We start from the raw sequence: 27,448 nt of genomic DNA, 5'->3' as shown, positions 1-27,448 counted from the left end.
GAAGCTAAATGCAGTAATGATAAACAGTATTGGATGGGAATGATTACAAGTTGGAGATAAAGTCTGATTGACCAATCTGAAGAGTAAGTGGAAGTTGGAGGTCACAAGAAAGATTGTTTATAATGATCAAAGGGCCTTTATGAATAATGAGATGATGACCGAGATCTCCATCTAATCCTCCATTATTTTCTGATTGAAGTTGAAAATCTATCAAAGACAATCAAGAATATTGGGATTAACTTGATCTTGAGAATTTGGGTGAATCTATGGACTGTTCCACTTTTTATCATGATCCAGCATAACCTTCAGAAAAAAATCCTCAATCACTAAGTTATTTTTTTTGTGGAATCTACCCTTTTCAGTCATTGATGTAATATTATTTATAATTATGTAAATTCTTTGATGAAAGTAGCCCATCCATATCCCTATATAATGCCAGAAGTATTGTAGCAATGAAATTGTGTATGATAACTGAAGGAATTGTATACACATTCAACAATGCAAACTACAAACAAAATACAAACTTTGGGAAATGAGTTGGTAGAATGACAAAGACAAAGATTTTCTCAGTAGTTCAATGGTTAGAAGGCACGTTCAATAGCTGATGTTCACTATGAATGAAGGTCTCAGGAAATCACAATATGTATTTTGCAGCCTTTGAAATTAATTATTTTACTTGCAATGGACCTTCCGAATTGAGTAAGAGAATTTTAAATACATGCTTATGTAACAAAATATATTTAATGAAAAAACACTCAAAGATATTATAGTTGGAGTATATCTGTCAGATGAAAATCACAGATGAAGTTTAGCATTGGGCCAAATTTCTGTGGATAATTTTGACCATCTGCAAGTGTTAAATAGGTGAAAGCAAGGTCTATCTTACAAATAAAATTCCTCCAAAACTTCATTTCTACCTCAATAACATAAACATTCAGTGAGATGTGAATCTGGGCACCAATTCACTATCACTTGATTTGGACTGTTCCACGAATTTGAAACTAAAGATCCACATATCCATAATCACTCCTTGGCTGACAACCTGGTGAATGGCATCATTTTTCATAGAATTTGTCTGATTTTTATCTAATTATAAATTGGCCCGTGTGGCTGCAGTATATTAAGTCATGACTGCTTTTAAACTTTCAATGACTGTGACTTAACCCTCTACTTTGATAAATGCTAATCCACATACAATTCCCACTTGGGATGCCACAGAGATTAGAAACATCATCAACTACATGCAAGAAAGGGTTTAAACTGCTTGGTTCTTTCAATGAATATTACTTGAATAGATATTTTGAGATAGATCTTTAACCTGAGTTATGTTTATTATGTCTTTATGGCCTCTCTACTTTAAATTATAAAAGATGCATTTTTGCAATCTGCATGGCTCACCTATGTTATTTGTAAAAGAACCCCACTATTCATTACCCAGGAGGTAAAATGTTTACATCTGTTTTGATACTTAGAGATACAACCTAATTAAGGCAGAATGATTTTTAAACTAATACCATCAAATTAACACAATCAAGGACATTTTAACCTTGGCTTTATTTTACTCCCCCCTTTAAAGTTATGTTCCTTTGACACAGCACTTGCCTGCACACTCCTTCACCAGCTCTATTACTGGAATAATAATGAACAACCTTTCATTAATTTGCAATGAAACAATACTTCATAATGAAGTATGGAATAGCCAAAGTGAGCCACTAAAATGAGGCGTATGGTTTTCTTACACCTCATGGCACATAATGTGCAGCAGGCATTTGCATCGACCCAACCATAAAGGCCTTTATAACATTGAGTCAAGGACAGTTAATGGATGCTCAGGCACAAACAGAATGCTCGAAGCATGTCAGTAAAGACTAACCTGGGGCAAAACATCAAAATGCAGGTTGGAGATTTGACATTCCTGCAGGCTCTGTTTGCCTCAGCAGTGATTTTGAAGTCAATATCCTTCTGTTTTTCTGGATGGTATATCTGATGTGTGCATACAATGCGTATCTGATTGAATTTGAAAAAGTATTGCTTAAAAAGCAGCTTTTAAATGCCTTTTGTTGTGTCCTACTCAGAGATAATGGAAGCTGTTGTAAAGATTATCATAGCAAGGCAATTGTTTCATACTGCAAGGTTAAAGGAACAGAAGAACAGTCACAGTAAATTTAAAGAAGTAAAATGTTTAACAGCTAGTTAGCCACCTGAATTACATGCAGTGTTATTCATTAAACCAGAACATTTAATATTAGGGCATTTTATGCTAATTATGGAAATAATTAATATAATAGGAATGGTCATATTTTATTGTGGTCAAAATATTTAATTTGTTATTTTCTTTAATGCATATGAATTTATAATTTACAGTCACGATATCTTACAGTTGCATAATTGCAATTCACATACTACAAATTAAATCAGGGTTGAAGGCATTGCACTTCAACTAATGTCATAAAAATATTGAAAATAAGTTTACTCAAAATATATTTTTTGGAAGAATGAAAGGTTGACAGTTCAGTCTATGGCTCTGTGTTTAATCCAGACTCCATGATTAGGATAATGTGAGTGAATTAATATAGGGAAATAAAATTCTTGTTTACTCATCATTTCCGCTTTGCAATGAGATTGTGGACTGGATTATACATTCTCGATGTGCTGGAAACAAGGCATGGCAGAGGTAGAGTAATTATCTTTATTCTATCTTTAGCAGGGATGCCATTTATTAAAATAGGTGTGAGTCCATGACAGTGATTGTGGATTAATCTTGTTCCGATCCTGCTTCTGTTTTTTTTACCATATGTAAGGCCCTATCAAAATATACATTCCGCCGTCTCTCTTCTAGTGTGCTCAAAGCAGCTTGACTGCCTGCTGTAACATTGTATGTTACTTGCTGCTGTTCAGTAGTATCTTGCTCTTCTGGCTTTGGTTCTTCTTAAACCTCAGTGGGATTCACTTCCTGAACATCTTCAATTTCACGTTTTCCTTTATTATTTTCCCAAACATCTTGCACAAGGAGCAATGTGGATTTTTCTGAATCTCTCACCAACCCTTGTGAGATAATACTTTGATCCATATATTGCCACACCTTCCCTGATATCCCATCTTCTTATCCCTTACCTGCTGATTCATCTTAGCAGAGGACTTTGACATGCAGTTGTTTTCCTGTGCCTTGTGTTGTGATGCGTACTTGTTTTAGCTTCCTTTCCTTCAGCTTTGTCCCAAGTTTTGTTGCATGGGATTCATCAAATACCCTGAGTCTTCTCTGCAACAGTATTTCTGCCAGAGCTGCTCTCGTCAGGGAGACAGGAGGATAGCTAACCTTCAGGCAGCCGTGTATAAGAATAGAGAATGTCCACTATATTCAGTGCTTTCCATCAGACATCATCAACCTGGAAACATTAATGCTAGTCTGTCTCCACAGGTTCTTCCAGACCTGCTGAGTGTTTCTGAAATTTCCTTTTTTTATTTCAAATTTCCAACATCCGGAATTATTTCCCTTTCAACACCACTGTTTCTACACAGTATAACTCTATGATGCTACAATGACAGGCCTGAGTCTCAGACAGACTAGCAAAGGTTTGTGGTCAGTTTCCAGCATGACTGATCTTTCCAGCAAGAACTGGTGAAAGCTTGTAACTTCAAAGACAATTGTTAGTTTCTTTTTCTCTACCTGATCAGGGATACTTCTACTTTTGATCAGTTTGATTTTTGGCTCTGATGGTGGTCTCTGCTTTCCCTTGGATTGGCAGATGCTCTTAGACGAAAAAATAAATAATTTTCTTCTTGTACAAAGGTGCATTTGCTTGTTTTCAGCTTAACATTAAGTTGATCAAATTTCATATAGAAGAATAAACATATAACCATTTACGGAGCGGAAACAGCCCATGTCGCCCTTTCGAGTCCGCACCGGTTCACTGGAACAACTCCACTAGCTCAAACCTCCCGCTCTCCGCAAATAACCCTCCGACCCCCTCACCTCCATGTACACATCCAACCTTCTCTTAAATGACAGAAGAGACCCTGACGCAACGATCTCATTCGGAAGTTCATTCCATTCTGCCACCACTCGCTGAATTTCTCCTAAAGTGTTGCCCCCTTACCCTTAACTCATGGTCTCTTGTTCCAACCTTCCCTGCCCTCAGGGGAAAGAGTCTGTTTATGTCTAGTCTATCTATTCCTTTCATAATTTTAAATACCTCTATCAAGTCCTCTCTCAGTCGTCTACATTCCAATGAATAAAGTCCCAGTCTCCTTAATCTCTCCCTGTAATCCAGATGCTGTAAGCCAGGAAACATCCTTGTAAACCTTCTCTGCACCCTTTCCACCTTATCTATATCCTTTCTATAATTTGGAGACCAGAACTGAGCCTCCAAACCTGGCCTCACCAATGCCTTAAACAGCTGCAGCATCACCTCCCAGCTCCTATACTCTATACTATGATTTATGAAGGCCAGCATACCATATGCCTTCTTAACCACCCTGTCTACATGGGAATCCACCTTTAGTGAACTCTGTACCATAACCCCCAGGTCCCTTTGCTCCTCTACATGCCTCAATGCCCTTCCCTAAACTGTATATGTCTTATTCTGGTTATTTTTACCGAAATGCAACACCTCACACTTGTCTACATTGAATTCCATCTGCCATCTTTCAGCCCACTCTTCCAAACAAACCAAATCCTTCTGTAATCCAAGAAAATCTACCTCACTATCCACCACTCCCCCTATTTTCATATCATCCGCATATTTGCTTACCCAGTTAATCACACCCTCCTCTAAATCATGAATATAAATGATAAACAACAAGGGACCCAGCACCGATTCCCTGAGGCACCCCGCTTGTCACAGGTTTCCAACCTGACATACCTTGTCTACCATGTCTCTCTGCTGTCTATCTCCCAGCCACCTCTGAACCCATGTCACAATCTCTCTACTAATTCCTAGTGATGAACCTTCCTTATTAACCTTCCATGCAGAACCTTATCAAAAGCCTTATAGATCCAAATAGATCACATCCACCGGTCTACCTTCATCTACCTTTTTTGTCACTTCCTCAAAAAACTCAACAAGGTTCGTCAAACATGACTTTCCTTTTAGAAACTCATGCTGGGTGCCCCTAATCTATCCCTGCTTGTCCAGAAATGTGTATGTACTATCTCGAAGAATATCCTCCATAACCTTCCCCACCACCAAAGTCAAACTTACTGGCCAATAATTACTTGGCCTACACCTACTGTCTTTTTTGAACAATGGAACTACATTTGCAACCCTCCAATCCTGTGGTACCACCCCTTTCTCCAGTGATCTTTCAAAAATCACTGTCAGTGCCCCCGCTATTTGTTCCTTGACCTCCCTTAAAGTCCTGGGAAAAATCCCATCAGGACTAGGAGACTTATCCACCTTAATTGATCCTAGAAGCTCCAAAACTCTCGCTTTACTAATCCCTATCCTTCCCATAACTAAGCCCTTTGCCTCCCTTATCTCGTATAGCCCAATGTCCCTTACCCTCGTGAATACAGATGAGAAAAAATTGTTCAATATTTCTCCCATCTCATACGGTTCCAGACATAGTTCACTGGTCCCATCATCCAGTGGACCTATTCTTAACCCTCATTTTACTGTTCACATATCTGTAAAAACCCTTAGGATTCACCTTCGCCTTATTAGCTATGGACATTCTAATTTCCCTCTTAAGGTTCTTCCTCCAATCTAAGTAACAACCATATATCTCCTCAGTCCCTTGTATTTTTATGTTTGGTATAGGCCTCCCTCTTGTCATGAACCAACTTTTTAATTTCACCAGTAAACCACTGCTCCCTCGAACCTTTACTCTTCCCCTTTGATCTGACTGGAACAGAAAGATCCTGTACTCACAAAATCTCACCACTAAATGTCCCCCAAATTTCCTCTACATCCTTTCCGGGAAAAAGATCAGCCACACAACTCTCTGCAAATCCCTTCTCATTTCTCCAAATCTGGCCTTCCCCCATTCAAAGACCTTCAACCTCGGACCCGACCTATCCCTTTCCATCATTAAGCTAAAGCTAATGGACCCTTGATCACTGGATCCGAAGTTCTCTCCAATGCTTACCTCTGTCTCCTCTTAAATGACAGAAGGGACCCTGACGCAATGATCTCATTCGGAAATTCATTCCATTTTGCCACCACTCGCTGAGTGAAAAAGCCACCTCTAATATTTCTCCTAAAGTGTTGCCCCCTTACCCTTGCATTCTCAAATAACAGATCTAACAACGCTCCCCCTCTAGTTGGCATCTCAACATTTTGCTGCAAAAAGCAATCCTGAACACAATGCATAAATACTAACTAAGCCATCCTGCCCTTTTACTGACTGCGTTTCTCAATCTATGTTTGAAAAATTGAAATCCCCAACCAACACCACCCTATTTCTACTGCATATCTCACCTATTTCCTTGCACATTTGCTCTTCTAGTTCCCTTTCCCCATTTGGAGGTGTATAATATACCCCCATAATAGAAACCTCACCCTTCTTATTTTTCAGCTCTACCTACACTGCCTCCCTCAATGAGCCCTCCAGTCTACCTTGCCTCAGCACTGCTGTAATATCCTCCCTGACAAGTAATGCCACACCTCCCCCTCTTAATCCACCAACTGTGTCACATCTAAAGCAGCAAAATCCTGGAACATTCAACTGCCAGTCACAACCTTCCTTCAACCATGTCTCACTAATGGCCACAACATTATAATGCCACATGTCAATCCACACCTTTAGCTCATCCAGCTTTCTTACTACGCTCCTCGCATTAAAATAAATACATCTTAGGGATCTCCTACATCCTACCTTCTGCATATCCTTCTCTCTTCCATTCTCACAATTTTCACTACAACATCATTTTACTACTTCCTGCTTTTCCTTCCTCAAATTATTTAAATGTCTATTTCTTTAGCCTACAAACCCTCACCCTGCTAACCTGCCTAACTTGAAACCCTGTCCCCAACCATATTTGTTTAACTCCACCCCCCCACCCCCCGGTCAGCCCTAGCAAATTCCCCCGCCAGGAGACTGGTCCCTCTGGGATTAAGATGTAACCCATCATTATGGTATAGGTCCCATCCTCCCCAAATAAGGTCCCAGTGGTCCAAGAACTTGAAACCCTGTTTCTTACTCCACCCCTTTAGCCACGCGTTTAACCTCCACCTAATTCTATTTCTGCCCTCACTGTCATGTGGCACAGGAAGCAATCCAGAGATTACCCCCTTAGTGGTCCAACTTTTAAGTTCCCTACTCAACTCCCTATACCCATTCTTCAGGACCACTTCCTCCTTCCTTCCAACATCAATGGTACCAACATGTACCACAACCTCAGGCTCCTTACCCTCCCCTTTTAGGATGTTCTGAATGCACATAGTCCACATAGTCACATCCCGGACCCTGGCACCAGGGAGGCAAACCACCATCCAGTTTTCCTTATCGCATCCACAAAAACCTCTGTCTGTCCTCCTAACTATTGAATCCCCTATGACTATCACCCTTTTCCTTTTATCCCTACGAGATTGACACCACACCTCTGCCCACCATAGTCTGACTATCCCCTTCCACAGTATTCAAGGTGGAGTACCAATTTCTGAAGATTTCAGACTCGGGTGCTTGCACATGAACCTGACTCTTCCCTTTCCTCCTCCTAACTGTAACCCACTGCCCCTCCTCCCGTGGCCCTTATGCGACCACCTGCCTGTAGCTCTTGTCTACGATGGCCTCATTCTCCCTAACCAGAGTGAGGTCATCGAGCTGCAGCTGAAGTTCCTTGACCCAGTCCTTCAGGCCACACTCCTTGTCCGTGATGGCCTCACTCTCCCTAATCAGAATGAGGTCAAGTTCCCTGACTCAAATCATCTTAACATTTCCCATAATATTGTGACAGTACATCATCACAAAACATGCCCTTCAGCACCTTTTCTGCAGACACACGGAATAGTTATGGTGAAGAATTTGCCACATAGGGTAGCTTCTCTGCAGGGCCAGGTGGTCTTACCATTCATAGCAGTTGTCCCAAATCACTCTGTATTGCTTCCAACAATACTTTGTGTCAGCACACATTGTTTCGTCCTTCTTCTGAAAAAGTCCTCTCCAAATAATATCAATTTAGGTTTACAATAAATTGAATTGATATTTAGTTTAATATGGATATGAGCTTGGTGGGTTTTAATGTCTCTCCATTAACCCTTAAATATTTCTTCACATTATTCTGCATTGTGATATTCATGCTAAGAACATGGTAGCTGCCAAGCATTGGACCAGAAGTCAATACAGAGGATCAACAAAATAGCCGAGAAGATCATTCCTCGACTGACAACATTCTCCAGGATCATTACTTAAACAGGGCTCAAAGAATTGCTGAGGATCCTTTCTATCTTTGACATACAATCATCAAAATCAGGACTGCCAAATAGCTTCTTCCTGCAGGCTGTGAGATTGATAAACAGTATCTTATAACTAAGTAAATAACTCTAAGTAGATATATCTAACATATTTTAAATTATATCTGTAGGTTTATATGTGATTATTATGTGCTGTGTATTGTGTATGTATGTATGTGTGAACACTGTGGTCCAGAAAAACACAGTCAAATGAAAATGAACTTGAACTTGACTTGAAGTGTGCTCTTTACATTGCTCTGATTTTCATCTGGAAATAATTTGGCTTGTTTTACTCTCAGAACCTCTGCAGATAGATACCATATGATATTTAAAGCACCATGTTAGTTTGACTGGTAATCCTGTATTAAATCATTCCCATTTCTGCTTGAACATTAGATATATGTTTCATAATTCTCACCAAAACTGTTCATCAGTCAGTTCACACACTGTCATCTTACAGTTTGTGATCTAAAACTACACTAATGTTGTAATGCCAAACTTTTTTTTCAGAATAACTAAACAATCATTTATCATCCCTCTTGTTCTTTGGTTGTAGATTCCCAACCTTATAATGATAACAAAGAAGGCAGAAGAGACAGCAGATGCTGGAACCGAGAACCAAATCAGGATGCTAAAGGTATTCAATCATGGCTTTATTCTTGTCTTTCTCCTTTGACCTCACTCACCCTTTCTTTATTTGATGGTGTCTTCTGTTGAAGCTGTGCTGTCTCCTCTCCACTCTGATTTTCCAACTTGCACATGGTGCAGCAAACTTCACTAATGCAGCCATTTTCCCTGGCCCACACAACAGGCAGACCTCTGATCTTCTCTGCTCCCTGATGATCTTGGTGGTTCCCAAGCTCTCTTAATGATAATGCATTTAATTAATACACATAGGTACCACATACACATGCACCAAATTTCCTATTTGCTGCAGCCGTACTCCATCAGCAAAAATATACATTAAATTACTTCAGTATAGAAAGAGAGAGAAAATAGATAAATGGAAAAATAAATATTCACAGTCACAATTAATGCAAGAAAATAGTGGTGTTTCAATATTACAGACAGGTTTTTCAGTAGTCCTGGAGTAGTTTCATAAAAACATCAAGATTGATAAATCCCCGGGGCCAGACCACGATATACCCCAGGTTGATGTGGGAAGTGAAGGAAGAGATAGCTGGGCAGTAGCTATGATCTTTGAGTCCTCTTTGGCCACAGGGGAGGTGCTGGAGGATGGGAGAATGGCAAATATAGTCCCCTTGTTTAAAAAATGTAATAGGGAGAATCTTGGGAATTATAGACTTGTGAGTCTTACATCAGTGGTGTGCAAACTAATGGAGAGGATTCTTAAGGATAGGATCTATTAGCCTTTGGAGAAGTGCAGCCTATTCAACGATAGTCAGTGTGGCTTTATGAAGGGAATGTCATGCCTCATGAGCCTAATTAAGTTTTTTGAGGAGATAACAAAAGAATTTCATGAGGGTAGGGTGGAAAATATAGTCTACATGGATTTTAGCAAGGCATTTGACAAGGTCCCCCATGAGACACTCATCCAGAAAGTCATGAGGCAAGGAACATACATGGAACATTAGCTTGCAGACAGAAAGTGGAAGGAAAGCATTCTGCCTGGTCAGTGACTAGTGGAGTACTGCAAGGATCTGTTCTGGGACCCCTACTCTTGGTGATTTGTGAAGAGGCAGAAGGATAGGTCAATAAGTTTGCGGATGATAGGAAGGCTGCAGGAGTTGTAGATGAAGCTGAGGATTGTCAAAGGTTATAGACAGGATGCAGATTTGTGCGGAGAAGTGGCAGATGGAGTTCAATCCGGATAAGTGTGAGGTGATGCATTTTGAAAGGACAAACCAAAAGACTGAGTATGGGGTTACTGGTCATTAACTTAAAAGTGTGGATAAACAGCGGGACCTTGGGGTCCAAATCCATACATCCCTCAAGTTGGCCACACAAGTTGATGGGATAATTAAGAAGGCTTATGGGATGCTGGACTTTATTAGTAGGGGGATTGAGTTCAAGAGCAGAAAGGTCATGTTGCAACTCTAGAAATCTCTGGTGAGACAACACTTCGAGTATTGTGTTTATTTCTTGTCACCTCATTATAGGAAGGATGTGGAAGCTATGGAGAGGGTGCAGAGGAGATTTACGGGATGTTACCTGGATTATGAAGCAAGGCTAGTAAAGCTCGGACTTTTCGCTTTGGAGCTTAGAAGGATGAGAAGAGACTTAATAGTTGTCTACAACATTATGAGAGGCATAGATAGGATGGACAGCCAGTGCCTGTTTCCCATGGCAGGAAAAGCAAACACCAGAGGACATGTGTACAAAGTGAAGGGAAGGAAGTTTAGGGGAATCAACAGGGGTAATTTATTTTATGCAGAGTGTTGTGGGTACCTGGAATATCTTGCCTGGGATGGTGGTGGATGCTGAAATATTAGGGGCATTAAAGAAACTCCTAGACAGGCACAAGGATGGAAGAAAAATAGAGGGTTACAGGATAGGGAGGGTTTAATTTTTTTTAAGGAATATATAGGTTGGCCCAACATGAAGGGCCAAAGGGCCTCTACTTTGCTGTAGTGTTCTATGTTCTATGTTTAATTAACTTCTTATCTGTCCCCTTAACTATGGAATCCCTATCACTACACACACCTCCTCTCTTCCTTTACTTTCTTAGCCACAGGACCAGACTCTTTGCCAGTGATCTGATCCCCGTGGTATGTCCATGGTAGGTCATTCCCCTCCACAGTATCCAAAATGGTATACTTGTTATTGAGGGGAATGACCACTGGGATGCCCTGCACTGCCTGCCTGTTCCCTTTCCCTCTTCAGACCGTCACCCACCTACCCATCTCCTACCTCCTAGGTGTCATAGTGTCCTTTTAACTCCTGTCTATCTCCCCCTCTGTCTCCCAAATGATCCAGAGTTCATCCAACTCCCTGACAACCCACATTCTTCAAGAGGAGCAATCCCCTGCCTTGGCTGCCATTCCCACTTTTTATGACTTGAGGAACAAACCTGCACCTACTTGTGCCTACCTGCTGAATCCTTTTTTTCTCCACCAATAGGGTGGCCCTTTCCTACTTGCACTCCTGCACTACCCCTCCTCAGTCTCTTCCCTCCGAAGCCCCTTGAGCCAAAGCCTTGCCACTCTGACTCAGTCCACTCTGACAATGACTGCTCCCTCGATGATCACTCCGGTACACCGTCCCTCACTGCTATAGTGATGTTTGGATCACCTGACCTTGACTGCCCTTCAAATGTTGAACTCAATTGCCCAATGAACTGCTATACTGAAATATCCTTGATAAGTGAACATTGATGTTGGGCCTGCTGGTTCATCCTCTGGAGCCCCAATAACTACATCACTGGACTCTTATCATTTATCTTTCTCTTGGCCAAAGTAAATGATCTCACCCTTCCCTACACAAAACCCCATCTGTTATAGTTTTAGTCTATCTTTATCTCTTTGTCATTTCCTTCTCTGAATGCCATGATTTATTGTTCCTCCGACTTCAGTAACATCTAAAACTTGAATCAATTGCAATCTATTTCCTCCTCATAGACATGAATGAAGAGAAATATATACATACTTTGCAAGTAAAATTGATATTAACGTTCAAATGACATCATTTATTTAAATGTATTCATGAGGGACTACTTCTTTGTGGAGTATTTGGAAAAAAGCTTTTTTATTTCAGTTCTCCGTGCAGAATGTGGTGGAGGTCAGGTAATTAGAGTACAGTGGAGATAGGTAAATATTTGAGAGATCGAGAAATTGAGGGGCATGGGGAACTGATATAAGCGAGGAGATGAGGCCAGCATAGGTTCGCCGCAATCACTTGGCCTGGCAGCCTACTCCAGCTATTAGTTTCTTATGGTATGTTCTACCATCTTCTGCATTATACACAAGTAGCCATTAATGACATATTTTATCTCACATTGGTTACAATACCTTAGTTCGGTCAAAGGAAAATCACAACTAAACATACTTTCTTTCAGCTCTTTGTGTTCACGTGTGTTAATCTGCATATCTTGCAAGTTCAAGTTCAAGTTTATTGCCTATGTACTGGGGTAGAGCGAGAAAATGAGCTTTGTGAACAACTCTTGCCAATCAAGCTATACAATATGTATGACAGCAGAGAAAACACTTTGCAGATTACAGTTACTACAAAATATCAGTTATAACAGAGCAAAGACAATTGTAATGAGTTTGATCAATAAAATAGTCGCTTGGAGGCTGTGAGGAGTTTGTCTGTGATGCATTTCTTGAATGAATCAGTAACAAAGTCCAAATTAATTTTCTTGAATAGTCTTTATTAACAAATGCAAAAGGGCTAACATCTGTAGTAACATTCAATATCAATAACAAAACCTACTGTAAAAGAAAGTAACGTTCTAGTGAAATATCGATTAATCATAATGCTATGTTTAATGTTCTGTCGTCCGTGTAATAGTCGACAGAAATTATTGATGCCTAACTCACCTTCCTTAGATTGCCCAAATGATGACGCGGGCTAACAAACTTACTTTTCAATGCGTGAAAATACTCGTGCATGCTCATTGCAGAATGCGCTGGCCCTGGCTCCAACTGCTTGCTGCCAAGGCTGAGCCAAGCGTGCATGCACCAACGCAGTCCATGGCACCTGCATACTGGCGGACACTCCAGCCCTGGATGAAGCTGCTGCCGCCGGGGCCAAGCCAACCGCACATGTGCGGCCATGGAAAAAGGCCCACGGACCCCTCAGCACTCCACAGATAAGGAACGAATCTTTGGCTCTTACAGTAGCTTTATTTTATTGGAGTGGGGTCCATCAAGATGTCGGATGATGACAGGAAGTAAACTATCCTTGAATCTGGTGGTGTGTGATCTCACACTGTTGAATCCTATTGGAAAGAGGCAGTAGAGAGTGTGGCTGGATGGGGAAATGAGTCTTCAAATATGTTAGCTACTTTCCAGGGCAGTAAGCAATGCAGATAATGTGGATGGAAGAGAGGGGGAGGAACGTGTGAGGGACTGAGTTGTGTTCACAACTCTCTACAGTTTCTTGCAGTCTTGAGCCAATCAGTCCAATGCAGTGATGCACCTTTCAGGATACTTTCAATGGTACATCTGTAGAAGTTATTGAATGATGTCTGTGGCATGTTGAATTTCCTCAGACTTCTGAGAAAGTAGATGTACTTACTTGACCATCATGCCAATGTCGTTGGACCAGGACAGATCACTGGAGATGTTTACTCCAATAAGCTTAAAGCTCTCTTTTGGGAGTGACGGTACTTGAGATGTAAATGCCATGTTTAAGGAATAAAGCTTTGGCTTGTGAGGTCCTGGCAAGTTTCAGGAAATGACAAGTAAGGACTTTTTTTTAATGACAGTCCAGACTTGGTGCAGACAGGTGCTCCTCCTGCAGGACATGGGATATCAGGAAGATTTCTCTGATGACAGCATCTATAGGAAGGGTGTCCAGCTGTAGCTTTTTACCAAACACATCAAGGAATTGAAGTCAGAGTTGGATGAACTCAGTCAGTATTCATGAAGCTGAAAGGGTCATAGGTTGCAGTTACGGTGATGTGACCACATGCCAGATGCAGGCTGCAGCGAGTTAGTGACCACTTGGAAAAGGGAGTGAGCAGACAGTGCAGAGCTCCCCTGTGGCCATACCTTCGTTATCAAGTTGGATACTTGGGAGGGGCGGAATGACCTGTCAGAGGAAAGTAGCAGCTGCAGGTCATTGGAACATGACCAGATCTGAAGCTCAGTGGGGAAGTGGGAAGTCAGGTAGAACAATATTAATCAGCTATTCCATAGTTAGTGGCACAGATAAAGTTTATGTGGCCTCAAGCGAGACTCCAGGATGGTATGTTCTCTTCTCCTGTGAGGGGCAAAAATGTCTTTGAGCAGGAACTGAACATGCTGAAAGGGGATGGTGAGCAACCAGAGTTTGTGGTCCATATTAGTCCCAAGGTAGGAAGGAAGATATTGTACTGCAGAATGATTTGAGTGAGCTAGGCAGCATGCAGGACTTGCAACATTGTAATCTCAGGATTACTCTTCATGATGTGATCGTGAAGCAAGAAATGGGAAGATCGTGGAGTTCAATGTGTGGCTGAGAAGATGGCACAGGAGGGAGGGTTTCAGATATATGGATCAGTAGGCTCTCTTCCAGGGAACGTGGAACCCGTACAAGAGGTGTGGCTTCCATCTAAACTAGAGGGGAAGCAATATCCTCACAGTGATGTTCACTAGTACTACACAGGAGGGTTTAAACCAGGGGTGTCAAACTCAAATTCACAGAGGGCCAAAATTAAAAACTTGGACTGAGTCGTGGGCCAAACTAAATATTTATTGCAAATTTTCAACAACATCTGCATGTTTTCTCTTCTTTCAACATATGTAATGTTAAACTTTTTCTTATTAAAATAAATGTTTAATAATAGTTTTGGTTAAACTCTTTCCAGAAGAAGCATTAACAAATGAGAAATAAAATATTCAATAAATAATATTTCTCTTTAGCCTTTAAGCTCCTTTTAAATGTATTTTTTTTTCACAAGCCAACAAGTCAAAAAAATAACAACTTGCTTCAATGACAAACAGGTTTGTCTTTTAAAATGATGAACATATAGTCTGCCTCCCACCTGTCTTGAAAGGTCTTGTTTTCTGTCTTTCGTTTGGCCATTTTTCGTAAGGGGTTTATTACATGTGAGTTGGGCGACAGGTCGCAGATGCTAATGAAAGTAAAGAGAGGAGGTGGGGGCGATTAGCGGGCTGACGGGCCAGCGCCAACCCATTTGCAAAGCATTCGCAAAGCATTCTGGGATTTGTAGTATTGGCAAAATTATGATTTTGTGGCTATTACAATGACTTGGCTGGAAGAGAGATAGAGGACTGGAAGCTCAATGTTCCTGTGTTTCAATGGTTTAGATGGGATAGAGAAGAGGTAAGAAAGGTGGAAGGGTTGCTTTACATAACAGGAAGAGTGTCATAATGTGCTCAGATATAATGGAAGGCTCATCCACTGAAGTAGAATTGGCAGAGATAAAAAATAAGAAGGATACAATCATTTTGACAGGGTTATACTATAAGCCTCTCAATAACCACTGAGTGATTAAGGAACAGATTATTGAAAGATGTAAAAGCAATTAGGGTTGTGTAGTGGGAAACCTTAATTTACCAGTATTGACTGGGATGTTCTGTGTCAGAATCTTCGATGGGGCAGAATTTGTTATGTGCATCCAGGAGGATTTCTTGAAGTTGCCCATAGATAGTTAATGTGGAAATGGCCAAACCAGACCTTGTACTGGGATATGAGCCTTGCTAAAGTGACTTGAGTTTCAGTGGGAGAGCAATTTGGGAATAGTGATCTCAAGTCCACATCTTCCAGATATTTATGAGTAAAGGATAAGCTTGGACTTCACTGGAAAAGAGTAAATTTGACAAAGGGAAATTATGGGATTATTAGACAGGATCTGAAGGGAATTAATTGGGAGTGAAGCATGGAAGTCTGCAGATGCTGTGATTGTAGTGAAAACACAGAAATGCTGGATGAACTTAGCAGGACTCATTGTGTCTGTAGGAGACAAAGATAGATGTATCAGACTTGAGCCCTTCTTCAAGGGATGAGTTAAAAGCAGGTAGGCACCTGATTGAAAGGCTGGGGAGAATTAAAGAAAGGAAAGGAGGAGGAGCAGAGTCCAACAGACAAAAGGTGATCATTGGACCCAATAACGGTCTCCCTCCCCTCCCAGCTACTGGGATCATTATCGGAAGCGGATGCACTAAATCAATGAGGAACCCTACCACCCTGCACACAGCACCTTTCAGGAAAGAGATAAAGGAGCATCAGAGCCAGCACCACCAGGCTGAGAAACAACTTCTTCCCATGGGCAATGAGAATCTTTGGCTTGGCTTCGCGGACGAAGATTTATGGAGGGGGCAATGAGAATAGTGAACGACTAAATGAACTGCTCACACTAACCATCCGAGATGCTACTACTTATTAAACAATAGCTATTTATTTTTATATAGGACTATTGCAGGTATTGCTTGTCTGTATGTCTGTTCTGTCTGGTTATGCTTTTGCATGTTTTGCTCTCCCGGGTCCACACCAGTGGCAATAGATGGTGCTGAGGCTATGGAAGCGCCTGAGGTGAAAACATGGACATTCAATGACTCTGAATTGACTCTCTTTTACTTCTCTTTCTCTCGTACTGAAAAGGGGTGCTGGGCAAATTAATGGCAATTTTTTGTCTGCCTTATAGCAGGCAAAAGGCAATTTCATGAAGCATTTTGTGTTCTGTACTATTGCTTGACAATAAAGGAATCTTGAATCTTGTGAATGTCAGTGCACATTTTGTGCTCAAGTGACTGTTGGGTGATCTGAACCTTTAGCTTTCTGACTCTGATTTCAAGATGTGGGCACAAAATCAGTCAGAGGTTCTCAGTATCTCCTGAGACATGAGCGTCATCCTTCCAACATCCAGCCAGGTGGTGTGAAATTTATTGGTGCCCATCAGTTACTCGAAGCAGAACTGCAACTCCCTGCAAATCTGAGACTGACGATAAGACATAGCCCACATCATTTGCAAATTATTTCCTCAGAATTGGGACAATTTGAACAGAGCAAATGAGGTCAGAAAGGATTATTTAAAGTAAAATAAGTATTTGCAGCCAAATAATTGTGGGGCAGAGCAGCTTTAATCAGGATTAATCCTATATGAAAGGAGAAAGCAGATCAAATTTTCCTTGGATATTTTCGCTGAACATCGAGCGATGGAGCATTGCCAGAACTCTTGATTTCATTAACAGTTTATTGATTTAGTGCTATTGTTTTAATATGAATAATTCCCTGGGATGGGAAAAAGATATCATCTTTTTTTTTGTTTTACCCTTCTATTCCAGGGAATCCTATGATTAAAAACAGATGTGCAAATCAATATATTGTGTACTAAATGGTGAGTGTTGACCATGTTCAAATAACAAACCGTCCTTTAGGAAAAGCATTATGCAAAGTGAGGATCAGTTAATGCTTGGGGTGACTGAACTGAGTCCTTATGGTAGGCAACCTGATGAGGATAGAAAATAGGTGAAGGTTTTGTTTACATGTGAAATCTGTTCCTTCATGCAGGAAACATGAATACAATCGACAATGGAGACTGCAGTTGCTCGGAGCTTCTCATATTATGGATCAATAGTACAAATTTGGTTTACTCCATGATTTGCCTCTTCTGTTATGTAACAATTACAAAAAGATGTCAAAGCTGGAGTACATTTTTGGAAGCATTTAATAATGCACCTCCACAGTATTCCTGGGTACAGTAAAACCCCTGGTATCCGGCACCTATGGGGTTTGGCAGATGCCAGATAAACAAGTTTTCCAGTTGCTTGAGACTCACTCTTACAATGCGTAACTAATACACCTGCAGTAAGAATAAACAGTTTAAAATACTGTACTTACAGTGAACAAACTTCACTTGCATGAATATATAATCCTTAAAGCATTTTACTCTATTTTCAGTCATTATCTTTGAAAACATTTAATCGTCGGTGCATCTGAGCTGCAGAGCCCTCTGAAAGACGAACAACAAGATTATATGTAATGAACCCCACCCTCCCGCATAGTTACAGATAAAGCTTTGCCAATATACTTAATATTATACTAAAAAAGACTCTTACTAAGCAGGGGTAAGGAGACACTTTAAGAGAGTCACCCCAATAGTGAGCATTATCAACCATTCTGGGTGATGCCATTTTATTCAAACACAACTTTACTCAAACTTTATTCAAACAGCTGCTACGAGCAAAGCACAACCAAGGCACTCCGCTGGCTGAATATTAGCTCCCAGCTTCACCAAACGTTTATGTGTTGCTTCAGAGAACATTCACTTTTACAGTGTTAAACTTTTATTTATTCCGAGTTCTATTGATGTATTTATTTTCCTTGCTGGTTTTGCTGGTTGCTTGAGGTTGTCAGTTCCTTGATTTCTGAATAACAGGGGTTTTACTGTATATGATAGTGGCAGGGGCTTGATTTAAGAATTTAAGAATATTATCCTCCCTTCGTCAGGGAATAAATAAATATTGCCATTACAGTCTTCAACATGGCTATTTGATCTTTGAATGGAAATTGCTTAACATTCACATGAGCAATTTGTGGCACACGATCCATGTTAATTTAAAGACTGAGATGTTGGACTGCCTCCACACTGCAGTGGCTGAAGAAAAACAGGAAGTGGATTGGTAATTGTCCTCCAGCATGGACATATAAAAAGGAAGAGCATGTTTCTTTTTTATAATTTTTTATTTCACACTTCACCATAAACCACATCAGTAACAGTATATACACACATTCAGTATTAATATGTACATAGTGATATTTTCTTTTCATTCTCTCCCCACCCCCTTAACTTAAAGGAAGAAAAAACAAACAGAACAAAAGGAAAAGAAGAAAAGAGAAAAGGAGAAATCGTTTCGTCCGATTATATGATGCTTAAAGGAAGAGCATGTTTGAGGTATACGTGGAAATGAGACTCGATGAGAATGAGATTGGGGAAATCAGTAAATGATGGATAATTTAAACCAAGTCTTTGATTTATTCTTTATAGAGGAGGATATGCCATATATCTCAATGATTGAAAATAGGTTATTTTCAAAGATGAGGGAAGAACTTGGAATAATTTTTATCATGAAGGATATGGTGTTGGATAAACCAATGTGCTGTCACTAGAAACTGGTGGCCTGTATCCAAGGGCTTGAATAAAATAGCTACAATAATAGTAGAGGGATGAATGAAGTTGGTCAAAACTTACTGAGTTCCAGCAAGTATCAGCAGACTGGAAAATTGAAAATATAATTCCCTTATTTCAAGAAGGGAGGGAGTCAATAAGTAGGAAATATTAGGCTTAATTCCTGTGATGAGAAGATGCTGCAAATTATAGTTTATTGTCGAAGAAGAAATAAAGCTATTTGCAATAGCTTAATGCTAAACCAAGTTAATATAATCTAATGAAATTAAAAATTACATTGAGCTCTTCATTAATTTATGAAAAGGATTAAAGGAGGGGGACACCTAGATAATGTGCATTTTCACTTTTAGTAGCATTTGATAAGATGCTACATAAAAAGCACAAGGTAGGAAATCATGGGATAGTGACAAGTGGTTATCACATGGAAGACAGAAAGTTGGAATTAATGGTTCTTTAACAGCCTGGAAGTGTGTAACTGGTGCAATGCCCCAGGAATCAGTTTCTTAGTCCTCAACTTTTCATTGTTTATATTAATGCCAGGGAGGAGGGGGCAGGCAGTCATGTATTCAAGTTTGTCAATGACACAAGCTACCTAGGAAACAATAATGTGATGAGTTTATTTGGATTCACAACAGCCTTGTTGAATGAATAGGCAAAACCTTAGGGGAGTGAGGCTGAGTGGGAGAATGGATCAGTTCACAATGGAATGGCAGTGCATACTCAATGGGCGGAATGGTCTACTTCTGCTACTAATGGTTTTATGATGCTATGGTAAAACAATGTTTAAACATAGATATATTGTTCCAAGTGTAGACGGTGCTGCTAAATTCAATTTTGGTCCATTTATTTGGGAAGACTGAAGACAATTGAAAAGGGTGTATGGTTTGAGAGGGGAGTCGTGTTAAACCTATATTGTTTGAATGAGGGGTGATTTTATTGAAATATATAACATCCTAATCCTAACCAGGTTTCTAATGGATTTAAGTGCAAGACTCAAGAGAAACTCAGCAGGTTACACATGTCTAGGAAGTAAAGGGTAACCAATGTTTCAGGGCTGAGCCGTCTGTCTAACCCTGACCTGTACAAACATGGGCTAAAGTAGTTTGAAAGAGTGAAACCTCTGATCTTCCCGAGGGAATATTTTCAAAGTAAATTACATTAGGAAAATCTTGATGGGTCCTGACTCAAAATGACCTCTGGTGCTGTCTGTACGACATTGGCTGTTTCTCCATGAATGTGAGCTCCCTTCAGATGCTCCAATTTTTTCCTGAATCCCAAAGATGTGCTATTTGGTAGGTTAAGCAGCCATTATCAATTAACCACTTTGTATTCAGGTGATAAAAGAATTCAGGAAGAGATTGCTACATGAAGACTGTAGAATTTAAGGAAAAAAGTGGAAGAAAAGGAATTGATGAGATTGCTATTGACTTCAAATATCTTCCTACTATGTTGCAAGAAAAAAAAAGTGAATATGAGTATGAAATGGTGTCTTATGTATTTCAGGCTTCCTTGGGGCATGGCATACATTCTTGCAAAATATTCATGCCCAAAAAATAGGTGTATCAATGTTCTGCTAAAGAAGCGATTGAAGTTGGTATAAACTCAGGACAAGAATTTTAACTGTGAGATTAATTAATTATTTTTTTCAATCATTTGTCATGTCTGCTTATGGCACTTTTTAGATTATACTTACCTCTTCAGCCTTTCAATTTCGATTGAATGATCAGTTTAGTATTTAGCAAAATAATTCCAATGACTTGAACAAGTAACGTAACCAAAACACAATGACTTTGTTTTTGCAAAGATGACTTCCTGAATATTAGTTTATTTTCAAATTTATAACATTATTTTATGGGGGTGGGATGAAAGGGGGAGGAGTGGCAGGGAACATATCACCACTGTTGTCAGGCACGTCAGACAAGAGGGCTTGTCTACTGAGGATATATGGGTGGAGATGAGGAACAGTAAAGCTATGTCCACACTCATGGGGCTGTATTGGAGAACACCCAATAGTCAACAAGATTTGGAGAAGCAAATCTGTAGAGAGATAGCAGATAGCTGCAGGAAACATAAGGCTGAGAATGTAGAGGATTTTAATGTTCCATATAGTAACTGGGACTCCCATTCTGTAAAGGGTTAGATAGGTTGGAGTTTGTCAAATGTGTTCTGAAAAATGTTCTAAAACAAATACAGAGGTACCAACTAGAGAGAATGCAATACTGGAACTCTTTTTAGGGAATGAGACAGGAGATGGAAGTATGTGTAGGGAAACATTTTGGGTCAAATGATCATAATGCCATTAGTTGCAAGTTAATTATGGGGAAGAATAGGGCTGGGCCTCAGTTTGAGATTTTAAATTGGAGAAAGGCTAATTTTGAGGAAATGAGAAAGGATCTAGAATGCATGAATTGGGATAAGTTGTTTTCAGGCAAGAATGTGGGAGTTAGTGGAGGACCTTCAAAGAGACCATTGGTTTTTGACAGATATTGGAGATCTAGTTCAGAAGAAGAGAGAGGTGTATAGCAGGTATAGGGAACTCAGGAAGGCTAAAAAAAAAAAGACACAAGGTTGCTTTGGCAGAAAAATGTGAATGCAAATCCTAAGGGTTTCTATAGGTATATTAAGAGCAAAAGCATTGTAAGGGACAAAATTGATCTCCTTGAAGATCAGAGTGGTTGGCTTTGTATGGATCCAAAAGTGATAGGAGTGATTTAATTTTTTTTTCCATCGGGAAACAGTCACAGAGTTATGGGAAGTAAGGAAAACAACCAGTGAGGTCATGAAACCTATACAGATTAAAGAGGAGGAAGTGCGTGCTGCCTTAAAGCAAATAAGGGTAGATGAATCCCCAGGTCCTGACAAAATATTATCTCAGACCTTGAGGGAGGCTAGTGAAGAAATTACAGGATCTCTGGCAGAAATATTTAAAATGTCTTTAGCCACAGGTGAAGCGCCGGAGGATTGGAGGGTAGCTCACGTTGTTCCATTGATTAAAAAAGACTCCAAAAGTAAACTTAGAAATTATAGATGGGTGAGTCTGACATCAGTAGTAGATAAATTATTGTAAGATGTTCTAAGATATTGGGCATGCAATTATTTGGATAGCCAAAAACTAGGGATAGTCAACATTGGCTTTGTGTGTGATCGGGCATGTTAATCTTGTAGAGATTTTTGAGGTGGTTATATGGAAAGTTGACAAAGGAAAGGCTGCGGAATTGTTTATGTTGACTTCAGTAAGGCCTTTGACAAGGTCCCACATGGGATGTTAGTCAGAAAGGTTCAGACACTAGGTATTCTTGGTGGCTGTCAGGGACAAGGCAGAAAGTAGTGGTAGATGATTGTTTCTCAGACTGGAGTCCTATGACTAGTGGTGTGCCTCAGGGATTGGTGCTGGGCCCATTGTTGTTTGTCATTTATATCAATGATCTGGATGATAATGTGGTAAATTGGATCAGCAAGTTTGCAGATGACACTAAGATTGGAGGCACATTGGCCTTCATAAATCAAAGTATTGAATATAGGAGTTGGGATGCTATGGCAAAGTTTTATAAGACATTAGTGAGGCCAAATTTGAGGTATTGTGTGCAGTTTTGGTCATCTAACTACAGGAAAGATAGAAAGGGTGCAGAAAAGATTTACTAGGATATTACCTGGAGTTCAGGAACTAAGCTACAGGAAAGGTTAAACAGGTTAGGTCTTTATTTCCTGGAGCTTAGAAGAATGAGGGGAGATTTGATAAAGGTATTTAAGATTGGGGGATAGACCTTTTTCCACTGAGGATAGGTGAAATGCAAACCAGAGGACATCTTACTGTTCCATGGTTTCGTAGCTTCAGATGTAATAAAGGAGGAGGGATGAAAGGGGAAGGAGTGGCATTGCTACTGAAGAATGGGAAAGGTGTGATCACACTGATAGGTTTGTATTATAGACTGCCCAATTGTCAGAGAGAATTGGAGGAACAAATCTGTAGAGAGACGGAAGACAGATGTAAAAAAATAGAATGTTGAGATAGTAGAAGATATCAACTTCCCAAATATTGACTGGGACTCCTGTACTGAAAAAGAGCTGGATAGCTTCAAGCTTATGAAAAGTGTTCAGGAAAGTTTCCTAATACATTGAAGTACGAATGAGGAGGGGATGCAGTACTTGATCTCCTATTAGGGAACAAGACAGGTCAGGTGACAGAAGTCTGTGTAGGCAAATCTTTGGGTCCAGTGACCATAATGTCATTAGGTTCAAGTTATTTATGGTAAAGGATGTTTGGCCTTCATGCTGTGATCCTAAATTGGAGGAAGGCAAATTTTGTGGAAATGAGAAAGAATCTAGGAAAAGCGGATTCAGATATTGTAGTAGCCCAGTATCTGGGAGGTGACCTGATACACAAAATGGTGGATGAACACAACGATATCACAAAGACCATGCAGGGTAAGGGGCTTTCTTCCCGGCCAACAGCCCACATGGTGGGAATGCTGACCAATCAGCAGCCAGAGCGCCGTTGATCTCACGCACTGGCAACGGTGGGAATACTGGGCCCAGCGGTGGGAAACTGTGCTTATATAAGCAAGGGCAGGGAGAGCAATAAAGCAGTCTTGACATTGAGTGTGTGTCGTTCTTTCACTCTCTGCTGTAGTGTGCACTACATTGTTGACCCCTACCAGTGTAAACGGCATTTGGACCCGAAGATGACCGATTAGTCAATGCTCCATGCAGTTTCCTTGAACATTCTGGACATTGCAGTCCCTCGGCATCGGAAATGGTATACGGCACGCCTTTAGTCATCCCGGGGGAGTTCTTGGCCACTGCCAAGGACACAGAAAAAGCACCAGCAGCAATGTTGGAAAAAATAAGGGAATGACTAGGCACTCTAGCCTCGACACAGTCTTCACCACATGGCCAACTAAAAACATTCAACCCCAAAGATCTAAAGAGCAGTGACTGTACAAGGGACCTTACTGAGTGACCAGACACAACAGATCCATATGTGTGCTGGACATTGGCAGTAAGGAGGAGATGTTCACTATCAACCACCTCAAAGCAGCACACATGGACACTAGCCAACCATTCACCACACAGCCCCCATGACACAGGGGCAGGCTGCCAAAATCAAAGGACGGCACCATGATCACCGATTCTTGGAGGTTGTATGGCAGCTTGCTACCTGAGAAGTGACCCGATACACAAAACCCAGCGATTTTGCAAAGCCTGCATGGGCTAATCACCTTTCTTCTTGGACAACAGCCCACATGATGGGAATGCTGACCAATCAGCGGCAAGAATGCTGTTGATCTCAATTACACTGGCAACAGCGGGAAAACTGGACCCAGTGGCAGGAAACTGGGCCTATATAAGGAAGGGCAGAGAGAGCAATACAGCAGTCTTGACTATAACTGCATCAAGTGTGTGTCATTCTTCCACTCTCTGCTGTAGCATGCTACAATATGTTGCAAGGGTGTGATAGGTAAGTGGATGGCCTTTGAGGGAGAAATCTTGAGAGTGCAGAGTATGCATGTTCCTATTAGGATTAAAGACAAAGTTACCAGGCAACGGGAATGCTGGTTTTCAAGGAATATTGCTGTTCTGGTTAAGAAGAAGAGGGAGGTGTATAGCTAGTATAGGCAACAAGGAGCTAATGAGGAACTTGAAGAGAACAAAAAAGCAAGAAAATACTCAAGAAAGAAATCAGGAAGGCAAAAAGAAGACATGAAGTTGTTCTGGCAGATAATATGAAGGTAAACCCGAAGAGTAAGGGACAAAATTTGTCTCCTCGAGGATCAGAGTGGTCAACTATGTGTCGAGCCTCACGCAATGGGGGAAATCTTAAACTTTTTTATTGCATCAGTATTTACTTAGGAAACATGCATAGTGCTCAAGGAAGGAAGAGAAACAAAGAGAAGAGTCAAGGAATAGATGGAGATTAAGGAGGAAGAGGTGAATGAATGGGAGAGGTATGGAGGGCAATAGACTGGGTGTAGGTCAGTGGGACGATAAAATGATTTGGCACAGACTAGAAGGGCCAAAGGGGCCTGTTCCTTTGCTGTAATCATCTATGGTTCTATTACTTGTTTATTGCATCATAATATATGCCTTCACCATGTTGCTGGGGACTACTAAATCAAATCCACGGATAACCAGGTTGAGAAATCCTGCCTTAATGCTTGGCCCTTCAAAATGATGAAAAACTTTAATATCCGTCTTTACTGACCAGTCTTGTTTCTTTGCTAGAATTATTTGTTTTAAGGAGCATGTAGAATCAGGTCAAGTTCACAACCTGAGAAAGTGATCCTCCTCTGGAACAGGAATGGTAAAATACTCACATTAAATATGATAAAATTAACCCTTATCACATGACCTCAGTGCAACTGGTTCATGACCTCAATAGAACTCTTTAGTCATGTTTTTAATTAAATTAAGCCAATTAATATTGGTTATTACAACACAGATGGTTGCTTTTCCTCTACTTTAAATAGTCAACATAAAAGTTATTAAACATTTGTTTATAAATATATGCAATTTTAAAAAATTTTTTTTACATTCACAGTTTTATCATTTCCATTTGGATAATTGGCAACCATTATCTATTCCTGGGTGATACCATTTAACTAAATGTAAAAAGTCCACTGATTCTTATTGAATTCAAAAGAAGATTGTTTCTAAAGTTGGCACAATTATATTTATTTTTTATATATCAGAGATCACATGACTAAAAGCCATAAATTAGGGAAACAAGACTGAAAAAAATCGTTGATTCGGCACATAACACCATAAGATAGGAGCAGAAAGTAGGCCATTTGGCCCATTGAGCCTGCTCTGCCGTTCCTTTATGAGTGGATCCATTCTCCCACTCAGACCCACTCTCATGCCTTCTCCCTATAAGCTTTGATACTCCGACTAGTCAGATACCTATCAATCTCTTAAATACATTCAATGACCTGGCGCTGACAGCCACACGTGGTAGCAAATTCCTCTCTCTGGCTAAAGAAGTTCCTCCATATCTCCGCTCACTTCAATCCTGAAGTTGTGACCTCTTGAACTTTGAACTTGTCTTACCACGGGGAAAAAAACATTGGCAGATCCTCTCTGTTCAGGCTTTTCAACGTTCAAAATGCTTCTATGAGTTCCCCTCTCATTCTCACATCTGTGAGATAGAGAAAGTAGTAGCAGGAAAAGCCTCATTAAAACCTTGGTGTGTGGTCATGATCATCCTGCATGTAGTTCTGAAATGTTTCTGCAAGCACTGTCTTTGCGACTGACGAGAGTAATTTCACCTTCTAAAGGGTTTACTGATTCTCTATGGGCTGGGGAAGCATAAGTGTTTTCTCTTGTCTGCTGAAGAAGTTGCACATGCTCAAAAGTACAAAAGTGTCAAGGAGAACTGACATTATTACAACTGATTCCCTCAGCTGGAATATCATGGAGTAGATATCCCAGGGAATTGTTCCGTTTTTTTTCCCCCTGATGTTTTGCAGGGTCTAATTTATATACAACCTTCTTAGAATAGCCAAGGACTCCAAGTGAGGATTTAATATCTGACACTTCCTTGAGAAACATGCGGAGTTAATGAATAATAACTGGTGTCATTCAGTATGTACTGCACCGTCGAACTTTAATGAAGCATTAACTACCTTTCAGGGTACAAAAAGAAACACTTGTGCCTCTGTTTTTCTAAGAAACAGAAATGATTATGCAGTTCCAACATATTTTAACATTGACATAGCAGTTCAATAAATGTGAAAAATAACCAGTGTTCTTAATTTTCATGAATCAGGATCTTTTCTGGCACTTTTAAGTGGCACCATGTTTACCTGTGTTTGGCCTGGAAGTCAGCCTGAAGAAAACTGAGGTCCTCCATCAGCCAGCTCCCCACCATGACTACCAGCCCCTCCACATCTCCATCGGGCACACAAAACTCAAAACGGTCAACCAGTTTACCTATCTCGGCTGCACCGTTTCATCAGATGCGAGGATCGACAACGAGATAGACAACAGACTCTCCAAGGCAAATAGCGCCTTTGGAAGACTACACAAAAGAGTCTTGAAAAACGACCAACTGAAAAACCTCACAAAGATTAGCGTATACAGAGCCGTTGTCATACCCACACTCCTGTTCGGCTCCGAATCATGGGTCCTCTACCGGCATCACCTAAGGCTCCTAGAACGCTTCCACCAGCGTTGTCTCCGCTCCATCCTCAACATCCATTGGAGCGCTTTCATCCCTAACGTCGAAGTACTCGAGATGGCAGAGGTCGACAGCATCGAGTCCACGCTTCTGAAGATCCAGCTGCGCTGGGTGGGTCACGTC

General features: G+C 40.5%; 1 long non-coding RNA gene across 1 annotated transcript in view; it reads left to right on the top strand.

The window, feature by feature from the left end:
- Positions 1-18,986, top strand: part of LOC138759843 (uncharacterized) — a 93,876-nt gene extending 74,890 nt beyond the window's left edge. The window contains exons 2-3 of the long non-coding RNA XR_011355142.1: positions 8,950-9,030; positions 18,818-18,986. This is a non-coding gene — a long non-coding RNA (uncharacterized lncRNA). The remainder of the gene's footprint in view (positions 1-8,949; positions 9,031-18,817) is intronic.
- The last annotated feature ends 8,462 nt before the right edge of the window (positions 18,987-27,448 follow it).

This window comes from Narcine bancroftii, chromosome 4 (assembly GCF_036971445.1).
Source record: "Narcine bancroftii isolate sNarBan1 chromosome 4, sNarBan1.hap1, whole genome shotgun sequence".
NCBI lineage: Eukaryota > Metazoa > Chordata > Chondrichthyes > Torpediniformes > Narcinidae > Narcine > Narcine bancroftii.
This window is presented reverse-complemented; position numbering and strand designations above follow the sequence as displayed.